Below are 19,797 nucleotides of genomic sequence, written 5' to 3'. Positions count from 1 at the left end.
ACAAAAATAAGAAAAAAAGATAAATATAAAGTGAAATTTAGCTTGTATAGGAAAACAAAACATTACAAAAAAGACAACTTCTTACGTACCAAAACGATAAAACGCATGCAAAACACACTTTATGCAAAAAAAAAAAAAAAGAAAAGAAACAGTGCCAAAAACAAGAATTTTGAGTGTTTTGAATTTTTTACGTAGAAAAATACCAATATGCATGCAATGAAATGACATGACGAGAATCGTGAATTATATGTATTTTTTAACTTTTTAGGTATGAAAACGAAAAATGATTAGCACTTTATGTCGAAAAACCGAGCAACATTACAAAAACGTGTATTTTGAGAGTATTTCACATTCTGACGTACCAAACGGAAAAATGCTTCCAAAGCACACTATATGTAGAAAGGAAAGGAAATTTCCAGAAACATGTATTTTCAGTGTTTAAGAGCATGCTAAGCACCAAAACGTTAAAAAACATGGAAATCGACCTATATGGGAATATAAAAAACATTAAGGAAAACGTTTCTTTGAATGTTTTTGAACAGCAATAGTACCAAAACAATAAAACGCTTGCAAAAGTACCCTTTATGGAAAAATAAGATAACATTATAAAAAAAAAAAAAGTTTGAGTGTATTTCAGTTTGTTACGTACAAAAACGCAAAAAAATGTATGGAAAATATCTCATATGGGGAAAGAAAAGAACATTACGAGGAACGTGTATTATGTGAGAATTTTTAGCTTAGGTACCAAACAGAACATTACCAAAAACGTGAATTTTGAATGTATTTCACTTTGTTAGGTACCAAAACGCAAAAATGCATGAAAAGCACTCTATAATAGGAAAGGAAAATAGATTTTCAGAAAAGGAGTATTTTGAGTGCTTAAGAACGTGCTTGGCACCAAAATAATAAAAGAGCATGAAAAACACTCATTATCAAACATTATCAAAAACGTCTCTGCAGTATTTTGAGTTAATTACGTAACAAAACGTTAAAACGCAAGCAAAACACTCTATACTGAAAAGAGAAAAACTAACAATAAGTATTTTGAGAGTTTCTCAGCATGTTAAGTAAGAAAAAAAAAAACACTTAAATGCATGGAAAGTACCCTATATTAGAAAACGGAAATATATTGCGTGAAGCATGTATTATGGGTGTTCTTAATTTTCTTAGTTACAAAAATATTAAAACGCATGAATAGCACTCTAAATGGAGAGACAAAAAAAAAAACATTAGCAAGAACGTGTGTTTTGAATATGTTTCACATTGTTAGTTGCAATAACGCCAAAATACATTTAAAGCACCCTACACTGTGAAAATAAATATTTCTAGTAACCTGTCTTTTGAGTGTTTATGAGCGTGTTAGGCACAAAAGCGCTAAAAAGCATGCAAAACACCCTATATGGGAAAAGAAAAAAAGGGTCTTTTAAGTGTTTTTAACTTACCTACCAAAACACTAAAACGCATGTAAAACATCTTTCATGGAGAAACACAATTGCATTACAAAAAAATAAGCATTATGAGTTTACTTAAGTATATATATATATATATATATATATATATATATATATATATATATATATATATATATATATATATATATATATATATATATATATATATATATATATATATATATATATATATATATATATATATATATATATATATATATATATATATATATATATATAAGAATGCACAAAAAATACTATATATGGGAAAACGAAAAGAATTTATGAGAAACATATGATAATAGTGTTTTTGAGCTTCTCAGTTACCAAAACGATAAGACGCATAAATAGCACTCTATATAGAGAAACTGCATAACATTACCAAAAATGTGCATTTTAAATGTTTTTTAATTTGCTAGGTAACAAAACGAAAAAAATGCAAGCAAAGCATCCAATATTAGGTAAAGAAAGGAGATATACACAAAAGGGTTTTTGAGGGTTTATGATAACTATTATTGGAAAAAAAACTCTAAATGAGAGAAAAAAAATATAAAAACATTTCTGTTCATTGTCTTGGAGCTACCTCCGTACCAAAACGCAAAATATCATGCAAAATATCCTTTATGCAGAACCAAATAATATTAAGAAAACCAAGTAAATTCATTGTTTTGAGCTTGTTACGTAGTGAAAAGTTAAAATGCATGAAAAGCACACTATATGGTGAAACGAAAAGACATTACAAGAGAAAATTACTAAAATTTACTAAAAAGAGAAAAAAACACTAAAATGCATGGAAAGTACCCTATATTAGAAAACGGAAAGATATTACGTAAAACATGTATTATGGGTGTTTTCTTAGTTACAAAAACATTAAAACGCATGAATAGGACTCTAAATGGAGAGACAGAAAAACATTACCAAAAAACGTGTGTTTTCAATATATTTCACATTGTTAGTTGCAATAATGCCAAAATACATTTAAAGCACCCTACATTGTGAAAATAAACATTTCTACTAACATGTCTTTTGAGTGTTTATGAGCGTGTTTGGCACCAAAACGCTAAAAAAAAAAAAAAAAAATGCAATACACCTATATGGGAAAAGAAAAAAAAGTGTCTTTTGGGTGTTTTTTTTTAAGCAACTTACCTAGCAAAACACTAAAACGCATGTAAAACACCCTTCATGGAGAAGCATTACAAAAAAGAAAAAAAAAATTTTGAATGTACTTAAATTTAAGTATATATAAAAAGAATGCACAAAAAAAAATACTATATATGGGAACCCGAAAATACTTAATGAGAAACATATGATAATAGTGTTTTTGAGCTTCAAGATTATGAAAAACATATGATAATAGTGTTTTTGAGCTTCAAGATTATGAGAAACACATGATAATAGTGTTTTTGAGCTTCTCAGTTACCAAAACGATAAGACGCTTAAATAGCACTCTATATAGAGAAACTGCATAACATTACCAAAAATGTGCATTTTAAATATATTTCACTTTGCTAGGTAACAAAACGAAAAAATGCAAGCAAAGCATCCAATATTTGGTAAGGAAAAGAGATACACAAAAAAAAGTGTTTTTGAGTGTTTATGATAACAATTATCGGAAAAAAAACTCTAAATGAGAAAAAAAAATTCAAAAAACATTTTTGTTCATGCAAAATATCCTTTATACAGAAACAAAATAACATTAAAAAATAAAACTAAGTAAATTCATTGTTTTTGAGCTTGTTACGTAGTGAAAAGTTAAAATGCATGAAAAGCACACTATATGGTGAAACGAAAAGACATTAAAAGATAACTTTTTTTTGTGTGTGTGTTTTTGAGCTTCTTACGTATTAAAATGTTTAAAGGCATGAATAGCACTCTATATGGAGGAAGAAGGAAATTACCACAAACGTGTATTTTGAGTGTTTTTCATATTTTAGGTACCAAAACGCCAAAATTTATGCAAGGAAAAGAAATGACATAACCAGAAAAAGTTTCCTGTCAATATTTACTCTTTTTCAGCGCGTTAGGCACCAAAACTCTAAAAAAAAGAACATGTAATTCACCAAATAAAATGATACAAACCACATTATGAAAAACGAGTCTTTTGAGTGTTTTTAAACTTTTGCGTACAAAAACGCTTAAAGGCATGCAAAACACACTGCAATGAAAAAAAACATAATAACAATCCCAAAAAAGAGTATTTTGAGTGTTTTTTTTTTTGTTTGTTACGTATAAAAACGCCAAAATACACACAAAGTCCTTTATATGGAAAACTAAAAGATATTACAAGAAACGTATATTATGAGAGTTTTTCACCTCGTTAAGAAGCAAAATCATAAAACTCATGAATAGTACTCTACATAGAGAAACATGAATATTATCCAAAACGTGTATTTTGAGGGTTTTTCTTTAATATTAATAGGTATCAAAACACCGAAAAGCTTGCAAAGCCCCATATATGGGGAAATCAAATGACATTACAAGATAGGTGTCTTTTAGTGTTTTTGAACGTAGTAGGCACCAAAACGCAAAAAAAAAATCATGAAAATTAACCTATATGTGAATAAAAGACATCACGAAAAACGAGTCTTTTGAGTGTTTTGAGCTTATTACGCAAAAAATACACTAAAACGCATGTAAAACACCCTTTATGGAGAAAGAGAATAACATTACAAACAAAAAAAAAAGTTTTAAGTGATTTTGATCTGGTTACGTAGAATAACGTCAAAATACGGGCAAATTACCCTATATGTGGAATCGAAAAGACTTAACGAAAAACGTGTATTATTAATGTTTTGAGTTTCTTCGGTACCAAAACGCTAAAAGGCATGAATAGCAGTCTATATGGAGAAACCGGACAACATTACCAAAAAAGTGAATTTTGAGTGTATTTCTCATTGTTAGGTACAAAAGCGCCAAAATATATGCAAAGCACCCTATATGTGGAAGTGAACGTTATATATATATATATATATATATATATATATATATATATATATATATATATATATATATATATATATATATATATATATATATATATATATATATATATATATATATATATATATATATATATATATATATATATATATATATATATATATATATATATATATATATATATATATATATATATATATATATATATATATATATATATATATATATATATATATATATATATATATATATATATATATATATATATATATATATATATATATATATATATATATATATATATATATATATATACACATGCCAATGCCAATGCCAATGCCAATGCCAATGTATATATATATATATATATATATATATATATATATATATATATATATATATATATATATATATATATATATATATATATATATATATATATATATATATTCCAAAATGCTTTGAAAGCACCCTATACGGGAAAGGAAACATTAACAGAAAAGCGTTTTTGAGTGTTTTTGTTCGTGTTAGTCACCCTGTCGCTTGAAAGCATGGAGTTCACCTTATTTGGGAATACAGAACAACATTACCAAAATCGTGTCTTTTGAGTTTTTTTTTTTTTTACTTTTTACGTACCAAACGATAAAACGCATGCAAAAAACCCTTTAAGAAAAAAAAAAAAAGCTAAATAACATTACCAAAACTAGCATTTTCATTTTGCAAGCAAAGTACCCTATATGGGGACATTATCAAAGACGTGTATTATGAATGTTTTTGAGCTTATTAGGCACCAAAACGCTAAAATGCATTAATAGTTATATGAACAAACAGAGCAACATTACCAAAAACGTGTATTTTGAGTGTAAATGCCAAAATGCATTAAAAGCACCCTATATGGGGAAATGAAACAGGAATTCAAGAAAAGTGTCATTTGACTGTTTATGAGCATGTTAGACACTAAAACGCTAAAAAGCATAGAAATCACCCTACATTGGATCAAAAGATAATATTACCAAAAACGAGTTTTTTTGAGTGTTTTTTTTTTTCCTTTTTACGTACCAAAAAGCTAAATCGCATGCAAAACATCCTTTTATAGAGTGTCAGAATAAGATACCAAAAAAAGAGTATGTTGTGTACAAAATCTTACGTACAATAAAACGCAAGAAAAAAAAATGCATTATTAAAAATTATTAAAAAATTTGTATTATGGGTGTTTTTGACCTGAGGTAACTAAACGCAAAAACACGTGAATAGTAGAAATATGTAGTAGAATATGTAGAAACTAAACAATAATACAAAAACTTATGTTTTTGGTATTTTTTACATTATTAGTTACCAAAACGCCATCATAATTAATGCAAAGCGCTTTTTATAGACAATGGAATCAACATTACTTGAAACGTGCTTTTTCATTGTTTTACTGCGTTTTAGGCATCAGAACGCTAAAATGATGGAAAACACTCTATACTGAAATACAAAACATTACCATAAACGCGTCCTTTAAGTGTTTTTTGAGCTTATTACGTACAAAAAACGATAAAATGCATGTAAAGTATCCTATATCGAAAACGAAATATAACAAGGAACATGCATTACACGTGTTTTTTTAAATATCTTATCTAACAAAACGCTAAAACACGTGAAAAAAACACTTTTTATGAAGAAACAGAACAATCTTGCAAAAAATGTCTGTTTCAAGTGTTTTTTTTTTTTAATTACTATGTACCAAAACCCCAAAATGAATGTAAAACACTATATGGGGAAATGAAAGATGACGAGAAATGTGTATTGTGAGTGTTTTTTTTTTACTTCTTAAGTACCAAAACTCTAAAATGCGTCAATCCCACTTTATAAAGAGGAACAAAAAAAAAAAATAATAAATTCATATTGATACGTATCAAAGCAATGAAATGCATGAAAAGCACTCTATATGGGGTAACAAAACGATATTTCTTGAAACATATCTTCTTACTCTTTTTGATCCTGTTAGGTACCAAAATGCTAAAATGCACGGAAAGCAATATTGGACTACAAAACTACATAACAAAAAGCGTGTGTTTTGAGTGTTTTTCAGTTTCTTTCATAACAAAACACTAAAATGTTCTTTCTGCAGAAGCAGATTAACATTACCAATAGTATGCATTTCGAGTGTTTTTAAGCTTGGGTAGAGAAACAGGAAAATGTATGAAAAGTACCTTAATTGGTTAAAAAAAAAACAATATTACCGGAAAATTGGATTATGAGTTTTTGACATTCTCAGGTAACAAAATGCTAAAATGCGTGAATGGCACTCCATATGTAGAAACTGATCAACATTACCAAAAACGTATTTTGAGTATTTTTTATAACGCTTAAACGCATAAATAGCACTCTATATCGAGAAACAGAACAACATTACGAAAAACGTGTATTTTGAGTGTTTTTTTTTTCATATTTTATGTACCAAAATTCCAAAACGCATAAAAAACCTTTTTATTATGGGGGAAAGTTATTTTTGAGTGTTAGGCACTAAAACGCTAAAAAAAAAAAGCATGGAAATCACCGTATACAGGAAAAAAAAAAAAAATAAAAAAAATAGCATGAAAACCGTGCACTTTGAGTGTTATTCATTTTCTTACGTACCAAAACGCTAAAAACTCATGCAAAACACATTTTATGGATAAAGAAAAAGAAAACTGCTATTGAGCTTGTTACGTATAAAAACGCCGAAAATCCATACAAAGTACATTATATATGGAAAGAAAAGTACATTAAGAGGGATGTGTATTATGAGAGGTTTTGAGCTTCTGAGGTACCAAAACACTAAAACGCATGCAAAACTCCCTTTAAGAAGAATAAGAATGACATTAAGAAATAAATGTATTATGCGTGTTTTCTTGCTTGTAATTTACAAAAACGCAAAAATGAATGCAAAATAGCTTATATGGAGAAACGTAAAGACATAACGAGATAAGTGTATTATTAGTGTTTTCGAACTTCTTAGGTACCAAAATGCAAAAACACGTTAACAGCATTCTGTGTGGAGAAACAGATCATTACCAAAAACGTGCATTTTGACAGTCTTTCACATTGTTAGATATAAAAACGCCAAAATACATGTGGAAACGAAATGGTATTACAAGAAATGTATATTTTTTATTTTTATTTGTTTATTTATTTATTTGATTTTTTTTGTATGCGAGACAGCAAACGCTGAAAAGCATAGAACGCGTCGTATATGAGAATAAAAACATCAACAAAAACGTGTGTATTGAGTGTTTTTTTAAGCTTACGTACAAAAACATAACCAAAAAACAAATATTTTGAGTGTCATTGGCTTGTTACATACAGAAAACTCAAAATGCATGTAAACCACCCTATATAGGGAACCGAAAGGACATTATGACATTTTTTTTTTTTTGAGATTCTTTAAGTACTAAAACGCAAAAAGGCATGAATATTGCTGTTTATTGACAAAAAAAAAATACAAAAAACATGTATTTTAAGTGTATTTTACATTGTTAGGTAACGAAAAGTCAAAATGCACGGAAAGCATTATATGGGGAGAGAAAAAAAAAAATTCCAGAATCATATTTTTTTAAAGTGAATCTGAGAATGTTATTTAAGACAATGCTAAAAAGCATGGAAAGCACCCTATATGAGAAAAGAAAACATTACGGTAAACGTGTCTTTTTAGTATTTTTGAACTACTTACGTACAAAAATGCTAAAATGCATGGAAAACATGCGATGGATTTATAGTGTTAAGTACTCTATGTAGTAAAAGAAAAAGACATTACGAGAACCAAAATGCGAAAAACGTGTTAATGCCACTGTATATAGAGAAACAGAACAACATTACAAAAAAGAAGCATTCTGAAAAGAAAAAAAATTGAGCATGGAAAAATGCATGGAAAGTATCCTATATTGGAAACAAAAAGACATTGGAAGACACGTGTATTGTGAGTGTTCTTGAGCTTCTTACACACCAATACACTAAAACGTATGAATAGCGCTCTATACGGAAAAAAAACTTTTTTTTTTACTTTTTTTTCACACCATTAGTAGCCATAACGCCAATCAGCATGCAAAGCATGATAGGCATGAAAATGCAAAAAATCATGGGAAGCATTCTATGTGGGAAAAGAAAACATTACCAAGAACGTGTCTTTTTGAGTGGTCTTTAGCTACTTGCACACCAAAAACACAAAAACGCCTGCAAAACAGTCTTTATACAGAAAAGGAATAACACTGCCAAAAAAAAACAATTATTTTGAGTATTTGTGATCATTTTTACTTAAGAAAACGCCAAAAATACATAGAACATGCTCAATATGAAGAAAAGTCATAACGAGAAACGTGTATTATGAGTGTTCTTGAGGTTCTTAGGTGCCAAAACGCTTTAACGCACCACATGGAGAAACAGAACAACATTACGAAAAACGTGTGTTTTCAGTAGTTTTCACATTGTTAGATACCAAAGTGCAAAATGCTTGTAAAGCCTTCCATATGGGGAAACAAAACGACATTACAAGAAACGTTTTTCTTTATTGTTTTTGAGAGCGTGAGGCACCAAAAAGATAAAAGAAAAAAAAAAGATATTTAGGTTGTATAGGAAAACAAAACATTACAAAAAAAAATCTTTTTAGTGTTTTACAACTTCTTACTTACCACCAAAACTATAAAACGCATGCAAAACACACTTTGTGCAAAAAACAGAAAAAAATTGCCAAAAAACAAGAATTTTGAGAGTTTTGAGTTTTTTACGTAGAAAAATACGAATATGCATGCAACGAAATGGCATGACGAGAAACGTGTATTATATATATTTTTGAGCTTTTTAAGTATGAAAACGGAAAATGATTACTACTTTATATCGAAAAACCGAGCAACATTACAAAAACGTGTATTTTGAGTGTATTTCACATTCTGACGTACCAAACGGAAAAATGCTTGCAAAGCACACTATATATAGAAAGGAAAGGAAATTTCCAGAAACATGTATTTTCATTGTTTAAGAGCATGATCTGCACCAAAACGTAAAAAAAAAAAAACATGGAAATCGACCTATATGGAAATACAAAAAAAAAAAAAACATGAAGAAAAACGTTTCTTTGAATGTTTTTGAACAGCATACGTGCCAAAACAATATAACACTTGCAAAATACCCTTTATGAACAAGTAAAATAGTAAAAAAAAATATATATATAAAAAAGGAAAAAAGTTTGAGAGTATTTCAGTTTCTTACGTACAAAAACGCAAAAATGTATGGAAAATATCTTATATGGGGGAAAGAAAAGAACATTACGAGGAACGTGCATTATGTGAGATTTTTTTTTAGCTTAGGTACCAAATAGAACATTACCAAAAACGTGAATTTTGAATGTATTTCACTTTGTTAGGTACCAAAACGCCAAAATGCATGGAAAGCACCCTATAATGGGAAAGGAAAATAGATTTTCAGAAAAGGTGTATTTTGAGTGCTTAAGAACGTGCTTGGTACCAAATTAATAAAAAGCATGAAAAGCACTCTGTGTGAAAACTGTATGGGAAAACAAAACATTATCAAAAACGTCTCTTTGCAGTATTTTGAGTTAATTACGTAACAAAACGTTAAACCGCAAGCAAAACACTCTATACTGAAAAGAGAAAAAACTATCAAAAAGTATTTTGAGAGTTTCTGAGCATGTTAAGTAAAATAAAAAAAACACTAAAATGCATGGAAAGTACCCTATATTAGAAAACGGAAAGATTTTATGTGAAACATGTATCATGGGTGTTCTTAATTTTCTTAGTTATAAAAACATTAAAACGCATGAATAGCACTCTAAATGGAGAGACAGAAAAACATTACCAAAAAAGTGTTTTTCTATTTCTAGTAACATGTCTTTTGAGTGTTTATGAGCGTGTTAGGCACCAAAACGCTAAAAAGCATGCAAAACACCCTATATGGGAAAAGAAAAAAAAAAGTGTCTTTTGAGTGTTTTTTTTTTACAACTTACCTACCAAAACACTAAACTGCATGTAAAACACCCTTCATTGAGAAACGCAATAGCATTACAAAAAAAAAAAAAAAAGCATTTTGAGTGTACTTAAGTTTAAGTATATATATAAAAAAAAATAAATAAAAAATGCACAAAAATATGGGAAAACGAAAAGACTTTATGAGACATATGATAATAGTGTTTTTGAGCTTCAGCATTATGAGAAACATGATAATAGTGTTTTTGAGCCTCTTAGATGCCAAAACGATAAGACGCATAAATAGCACTCTATATTAGAGAAACTGCATAACATTACCAAAAATGTGCATTTTAAATGTATTTCACTTTGCTAGGTAACAAAACGAAAAAATGCAAGCAAAGTATCCAATATTAGGTAAAGAAAAGAGATATACAAAAAAGGGTTTTTGAGTGTTTATGATAACAATTATTGGAAAAAACTCTAAATGAGAAAAAAAAAATTCCAAAAACATTTCTGTTCATTGTCTTGGAGCTACCTCCGTACCTAAACGCAAAATATCATGCAAAATATCCTTTATGAAGAAACAAAATAACATTAACAAAACCAAGTAAATTCATTGTCTTTGAGCTTGTTACGTAGTGAAAAGTTAAAATGCATGTAAGGCACACTATATGGTGAAACAAAAAGATATTACAAGAGAAAATTTTTATGAGTGTTTTTTTAAATTCTTACGTATTAAAATGTTTAAAGGCATAAATAGCGCTCTATATGTAGGAAGAAGAAAAATACCACAAACGTGTATTTTGAGTGTTTTTCATATTGTTAGGTACCAAAGCGCCAAAATTTATGCAAGGAAAAGAAATTACATCACCAGAAAAAGTTTCTTGTCAATATTTACTTTTTTTTTTTTTTTCAGTGCGTTAGGGACCAAAACTCCCCCCCACAAAATAATACATGTAATTCACCAGATGAAATGATACAAAACCACATTTCGAAAAACGAGTCTTTTGAGTGTTTTTAAACTTTTGCGTACAAAAACGCTTAAAGGCATGCAAAACACACTGTATGGAAAAACATAATAATATTTCCAAAAAAGAGTATTTTGAGTGTTTTTTTGTTTGTTACGTAGAAAAACGCCAAAATCCACACAAAGTTCTTTATATGGAAAACTAAAAGATATTACGAGAAACGTATATTATGAGAGTTTTTCACCTTGTTAAGAAGCAAAATCATAAAACTCGTGAATAGTACTCTACATAGAGAAACATATGAATATTATCCAAAACGTGTATTTTGAGCTTTTGTTTTACTATTAATAGGTATCAAAACATCGAAAAGCTTGCAAAGCCCCATATATGGGAAATTAAATGACATTACAAGATAAGTGTCTTTTGAGGATTTTTGAACGTAGTAGGCATCAAAACACAAAAAAGCATGAGAACGTATATGTGGATAACAGAAAACGAAAAACGAGTCTTTTGAGTGTTTTGAACTTATTACGTAAAAAAAGTACACTTAAACGCATGTGAAACACCCTTTATGGAAAAAGAAAATAACATTACAGAAAAAAAATAAGTTTTAAGTGCTTTTGATCTGGTTACGTAGAAAAACGCCAAAATACAGGGAAAATACCCTATATGTGGAATCGAAAAGACTTAACAAAAAAACTTTTTTTTTTTTTTTTTATGTAGGAAGGAAGGTGTATTATTAATGTTTTGAGTTTCTTCGGTACCAAAACGCTAAAATGCATGAATATCAGTCTATATGGAGAAACCGGACAACATTACCAAAAAAGTGAATTTTGAATGTATTTCTCATTGTTAGGTACAAAAGCGCCAAAATTCATGCAAAGCACTCTATATGTGAAAGTGAACGATATATATACATATATATGTATATATATATATATATATATATATATATATATATATATATATATATATATATATATATATATATATATATATATATATGTATCGTTCACTTTCACATATAGAGTGCTTTGCATGAATTTTGGCGCTTTTGTACCTAACAATGAGAAATACATATATATATATATATATATATATATATATATATATATATATATATATATATATATATATATATATATATATATATATATATATATATATATATATATATATATATATATATATATATATATATATATATATATATATATATATATATATATGCCAAAATGCTTTGAAAGCACCCTACACGGGGAAACGAAACATTAACAGAAACGCGTTTTTGAGTGTTTTTGTTCGTGTTAGTCACCCTGTCGCTTGAAAGCATGGAATTCACCTTATATGGGAATACAGAATAACATTACCAAAAACGTGTCTTTTGAGTATTTTTTTTTTACTTTTTACGTACCAAATGAAAAAAATTGCATGCAAAACACCCTTTAAGGAAAAACTAAATAACATTACCAAAACTAGCATTTTCAATTTTTTTTTTTCCAGAAAAGCACCAAACTGCAAGCAAAGTACCCTATATGGGGAAACGAAAGGACATTACCAAAACCGTGTATTATGAGTATTTTTGAGCTTATTAGGCACCAAAACGCTAAAATGCATTAACAGCTATATGGACAAACAGAGGAACATTACCAAAAATGTGTATTTTGAGTGTATTTAACATAATTAGGTACGTAAACACCAAAATGCATTGGAAAGCACCCTATATGCGGAAATGAAACGGGAATTTAAGAAAAGTGTCGTTTGACTGTTTATGACCAAGTTAGACACTAAAACGCTAAAAAGCATAGAAATCACCCTACATTGGATCAAAAGATAACATTAAGAAAAACGAGTTTTTTGAGTGTTTTTGAACTTTTTACGTACCAAAAAACTAAATCGCATGCAAAACATCCTTTATGAAGTGTCAGAATAAGACACCAAACAAAGAGTATTTTGGGTACAAAATCTTACATAAAAAAAAAAAAATAAATAAATAAAAAATGCATGTAATGTGAACTATATAGGGAAACAAAAAGACGTGTATTATGACTGAGCATTTTAGTTACCAGTATGCTAAAACATATGATTAACACTTAATATCGAGATACAGAACATTACCAAAATCGTGTATTTTAAGTGTTTTTCACATTATTAGGTACCAAAGATCCAAAATGCTTACAAAGCCCCATATATGGGAAAAAGAAACATTTTGGGAAATGTTTCTTTTGAGTGTTTATAAACGTGTTAGGAATCAAAACTCTAACAATGCACCATATATTGGGAAACAAACAACTTTACAAAAAAAAAAAGTGATTTGAGTGTTCTGAGCTACTTACGTACTAAAACGCTAAAATCCTTGATGAAAGAGAATAACATTACCAAAAAATAAGCATTTTCAGCTTCTTACGTACAAAAACGTCAAAATGCATAGAAAAAACCCTATAAAGGGAAACGAAAGAACATTACAATAATCGCTTACTATGAGTGTTTTTTTTTTTTGGTATCTTAGGTACCAGAACTCAAAAACGCATGAATAGAAATCTATATGGAGAAAGAAAACAACATTACCAAAGAACGTGTATTTTCAGGGCATTTCACATTGTTAGGTACCAAACCACCAAAATGATTTCAGATTATTCTATATAAGGAAAGCAAACAAAATTTCGGAAAACATGTTCCTTGAGCATACTCGGCACCAAGACGCTAAAAAGCAGGGAAAGAACACTTCATGGGAAAACAAAACATTACCAAAATACCTTTCTTTTCAGTGTTTTGAGCTACTTACGAAAATGCTAAAATGGAAGGAAATCACCCTTCATTGGGAAACTATAAAATTACAAAAAAAAAAAAAAAGATTCTTTGCGTTTTTAATATTGTTACATATAAAATACAAGATGCATTCAAAGTATATTATAGGAAGAAACAAAAAAAAATTACGATAATGTTGCATTACGAGTATTTTTTTTTTTTACTTTTTAGATGCCAAAATGCTAAAAAGGCATGGATACCACTCTATATGAAGAAAAACAGAACCTTACCAAAAAGTTGTATTTCTAGTGTTTCTTTTTCAAACTATTAGAAACCAAAACACCAAAATTTATACAAAGCCACCTAAATGAGGAAACGAAATGACATTACCAGGAACGTGTCTTTTGAGTGTTCTTGAGAGTGGTAGGCATCAAAAACGCTATAAAGAATAAAGTTCACCCTATATAGGAATACAATACATTATTACGAAAAACATGTCTTTTAAGTGTTTTTGTTTAATTTCTTACGTACCAAAACGCTAAAAACGCATGCAAAACATACTTTATGAAAAAAAAAAATACCAAAAAACATAATTTTAGTGGTTTTTAGATTTAAGAACAAAAACGCTAAAACGCATGCAAACTACACTGTTTATGTAAACAAAAGGACATTACAAGAGCCATGTATTATGAGTGTTTTTCATCTTGTTAGGTACCAAATCGATAAAACACATCCACAGTACTGTATATGGATAAACTAAATATTATCAACAATTTATTTTCTTTTTTCAGTGTATTTCACATTGTTCGGAACCAAAAGGCCAAAATGTATGGAAAGCGCGAGGAAAAAAATGTTCGAGAAACGTGTTTGTTAAGAGTTTATTAGCGTGTTAGGCACTAAAAAGCATGGAAATCACCGTATATGCGAAAACAAAACAACATTACCAAGGCATCTCTTTTCATTGTTTTTGAGCTACTTTCGTACCAAAACGCTAAAACGCATGGAAAACATCTTTTCTCGAGAAACAGAATAATATTACCAGAAACATGTGATGTGATTGTTAATGAGTTTTTTATGTTCAAATACGCCAAAATGCATGCAAAGTACCCTATATGGTGAAGGGTAAAGACATTACAAGATGCGCATATTAGGAGTGTTTTTGAGCTTCTTAGGTATGAAAACGCTAAAAGAAAAAAAAAAAGAACAACGCTCTATATTGAGAAACAGAAGAACATTACCAAATACGAGTATTTTGAGTGTATTTCACATTGTTAGGAACAAATAGGCTGAAGTACATGCAAAACACCCTTTATGAGGAAAGAAAGGAGATTTCCAGAAACATGTCTTTTGAATGTTTATGAGCGTGGTAGCCACCAAAACGATAGTAAGCATGGAAAGGACCCTATATGGGAAAACGAATCAATATTACCAAAAACATCTTTTTTAAGTGTATTGGAGCTACTTAAGTACCAAAACGTTAAAACGCATTGATAAAAAAAAAAAAAAAAACACTTTATGGATAAACAGTTAACGTTACCATAAACGTGTATTTTGATCGTTTTTATCTTTTTTTACGTAGAAAACACCAATATGCATGCAAAGTACTTTATATAGGGAAACGAAGACATTACTAGAGACGCGTGCTATGAGATTTTTTGAGCTTCTTAGATACCAAATGCTAAAACGCAAGAATAACACTCTATATCAAGAAACAGTTCAATTTACCAAAAAAAGTGTCTTTTGAGTGTTTTTAGCGTGTTATGTACAAAAACGCCAAAATGTATGCAAAGTACCCTATATGGAAAACAAATAGTTATTACAAGAAACGTATATTACAAGTGTACCAAGACACTAAAACGCGTAAAAAAACACAATACGGAGAAACAGAATAACATTACTAAAAACGTGTCTTTTGAGTTTTTATCACCTTCTTAGGCATCAAAACTCCAAGACGTATGCAAAGCACGTAATTTGAAGGAAAGAACAAAGTTACCAAAGACGTGTATTGTGAGTGACTTTGAGCTCATTACATACCAAAACATGACAGTCCATGCAAGTCAACCAAAATATGGAAAGGAAAAGACATTTTGAGAAACGCTTTATAATATTTTTTTTTTTATGTCCTCTAAGTTAATAATCGCAAAAACACGTTAACATCACTCTATAAGAAGAAACAGAACATCACCAAAAACGTATATTTTTATTGTTTTTCACATTATTGGCTACTAATACGCCAAAATCCATGAAAAGCATTAGGATACAAAACGGCATTATCAAAAACGTGTTTTTTAAGTGTTTTTGAGTGTTTTAGTTACCAAAACACATGGAAAGCATCCTACATTGGAATACAAAATAAAACTACCAAAAAAATTGTCTTCTGACTGTTTTTGAGTTTCTCATGTACAAAAGCACTAAAATGCATACAAAAAACCCTTTATGAAGAGAAAAGAATAACTACCAAAAACGTGTATTTTGAGTGTTTTTTTTTTTTATGCTTCATAGGTACAATAACGGTAAACTGCATGCATAGTACCCTATATGGTAAAACAAAACGTGATTATAAGAAATTTGTTTTATGAGTGTTTTTGACCTTAGGTAACTAAACGCAAAAACGCATGAATAGCACTCTATATGTAGAAACTAAACAGCAATACAAAAACTTGTGTTTTTGGTATTTTTTTACATTATTAGTTACCAAAACGCCATCATAATTAATGCAAAGTGCTTTTTATAGACAATGGAATCGACATTACCTGAAACGTGCTTCTTCAATGTTTTACTGCGTTTTAGGCATCAGAACGCTAAAATGATGGAAAACACTCTATACTGAAATACAAAACAACATTACCATGAACGCGTCCATTAAGTGTTTTTGAGCTTCTTGCGTACAAAAAACGATAAAATGCATGTAAAGTATCCTATATGGAAAACGAAATATAACAAGAAACATGCTTTACACGTGTTTTTCAATATCTTATGTAACAAAACGCTAAGACACGTGAAAAAGCACTTTATATGAAGAAACAGAACAATCTTGCAAAAAATGTATGTTTCAAGTGTTTTTTTAAATTGTTATGTACCAAAACGCCAAAATGAATGTAAAACACTATATGGGGAAATGAAAGGAGATGACGAGAAATGTGTATTGTGAGTTTTTTTTGAGCTTCTTAAGTACCAAAAGTCTAAAATGCGTCAATACCACTTTATAAGGAGAGAAAAAAAAAAAAAAACATTACCAAAAAACGTTTTTTTTTTTTTTTCATATTCTTACGTATCAAAGCAACGAAATGCATGAAAAACACTCTGTATGTGGTAACAAAACGATATTTCTTGAAACATGTCTTCTTACTGTTTTTGAGCCTGTTAGTTACCAAAACGCTAAAATGCACGGAAAGCAATATTGGACTACAAAAACACTTAACGAAAAGCGTGTCTTTTGAGTGTTTTTCAGTTTCTTTCATAACAAAACACTAAAATATTCTTTCTGCAGAAACAAATTAACATTACCAATAGTATGCATTTCGAGTGTTTTTGAGCTTGGGTAGAGAAACAGGAAAATTAAGTACCTTAATTGGTGAAAAAGAGCAATATTACTGGAAACCTGGATTATAAGAGTTTTTGACATTCCCAGGTAACAAAATGCTAAAATGCGTGAATGGCACTCTATATGTAGAGACTGATCTTTACCAAAAACGTATATTGAGTATTTTTAGAATGATAGGTACCACAACGCCAAAATGCATACAACGCATATCATATGAGGAAACGAAAGGACATAACCAGAAAGGTGTCTTTTCAGTGTTTTTAGTGTTTTAAGCACCAAAACGCCAAAATTCATAGAATGTACCCTTATTGGGATATAAAACAGCAATACGAAAAATATGTCTTTTGAGTGTTTTGTGTTTTTTTTAAGGTTCTTATGCATCAAAACGCTTAAAAAAAACGCGAATTTTTTTTTTTTATTGAGAAAAAAAAATAACATTACTAAAAACGTGTATCTTCAATATATAGAGTGCTATTAATGCCCTTTAGCGTTTTGGTACCTAAGAATCTTAAAAAAGACTCATAATACACTTTTCTTGGGACGGCTTTTTCATTTCCCCATATGGTGTACTTTGCTTACATTTTGCCGTCTTTTTTTTTCTACGTAACATGCTGAAAAACAATCAAAATACTTTTCTTGGGTAATGTTATTCCTTCTCTCCATTAAGAGTGTTTTGCATGCGATTTAGTGTTTGATAAGTTAAAAAACACTCAAAAAAAACGTTTTGGTAATGTTGTTTTGTATTCCCATATAGGGGATTTCCAGGATTTTTTTTTTTTTTATTTTGGTGCCTAACACGCTCATAAACACTCAAAAGACATATATCTGGATATGTCGTTTTTTTTTCATATATGTTGTTTTGCTTGCATTTTTTTATTTTGCTACCTAATAATGTGAAATCTACGAAGCTCAAAACACATATAATGCACGTCACTCATAATATCCTTTCGCTTCCCCTTATACGGTACATTTTGGCATTTTTCTTCGTAACACGCTCAAAACATTCAAAATACTTTTTTTTGGGTATAGATTATTTTGTTTCTCCATTTTAGCGTTTTTCTTCGTAAGAAACTCAAAAACACACGAAAGACACATTTTTCATAATGTTGTTTTACATTCCGGTATACGGTGATTTCTTTGTTTTTTAGCTTTTTGATGCCTAACACACTCAAAAACACTCAAAAGAAACGTTTCTAGTAATGTCGTTTGCATATATTTCAGTGTTTTGGTACTTCAATGTGAAAAACACTCAAAATACACGTTTTTTGGTAATTTTCTTCTGTTTCTTGATATATGTTTGTATATTTTAGCAATTTTGCACATAAAAAATATATCTAAAAAAATCACATAATACCAGTTTTTTGCAGTCTTTTCGTTTCCCATACAGAATACATGAATGCATTTTGCATTTACTACGTAGCAAGCTTAAAAACACTCAAAATACAATTTTCTGGTAAAATCATACAGTTTCTACAATAGGTTTATTTTATTTTTTTTTTGTGGTTTTGTGTTTTTATTTACTTATTTTTTTTACGCATATAGCTCAAGAACCCATAATAGACGTTATTGGAAATATTATTTTCTTATTGTATATGCTTTACATTTCATTTCATGTACAGTCTTCCATGCTTTACATGGTTTTCTATCGTTTTTGTGCCTGTCAACCCTCATAAACATTCAGAAGACACGTTATAAGGTGCTTTTTCATGCAATTTGGCATTTTGGTACGTATCAATGTAAAATACACTGAAAATCCACGTTTTAATTAATGTTGCCTTTTTTTCTAATATAGAGTGCTATTCATATGTTTTAACGATTTGCTACATAAGAAGCTAAAAAAAAAAAAAAAAAACACTTTTCTCGCAATGTCTTTTCGTTTCCTCATATAGAGTACTTAACATATTTGTTTTTTTATCTACGTAATAGTCTTAAAAAAACACTCAAAATACTTCGTTTAGTAATGTTAATCTGCTTCTTCAAAAAAAATAAAAATAAATAAAAAAAAAATGTGTTCCATGTGTTTTATCGTTTTGGTACGTAAAAAGTTCAATATCACATAAAAGACACGTTTTTCGTAATGCTGATTTAGATTCCCACAAAGTGTGATTTTTATACTTTTTAACGTTTTGGTGCCTAACACTCTCAAATATACTTGAAAGACAAGTTTCAGGTAATATCGTGTCGTTTCCCTATATACGAAGCTT

The sequence above is a fragment of the Scylla paramamosain genome, chromosome 38 (assembly GCF_035594125.1).
Source record: "Scylla paramamosain isolate STU-SP2022 chromosome 38, ASM3559412v1, whole genome shotgun sequence".
NCBI classification, from domain to species: Eukaryota; Metazoa; Arthropoda; class Malacostraca; order Decapoda; family Portunidae; genus Scylla; species Scylla paramamosain.
Note: the sequence above shows the minus strand (reverse complement) of the source record.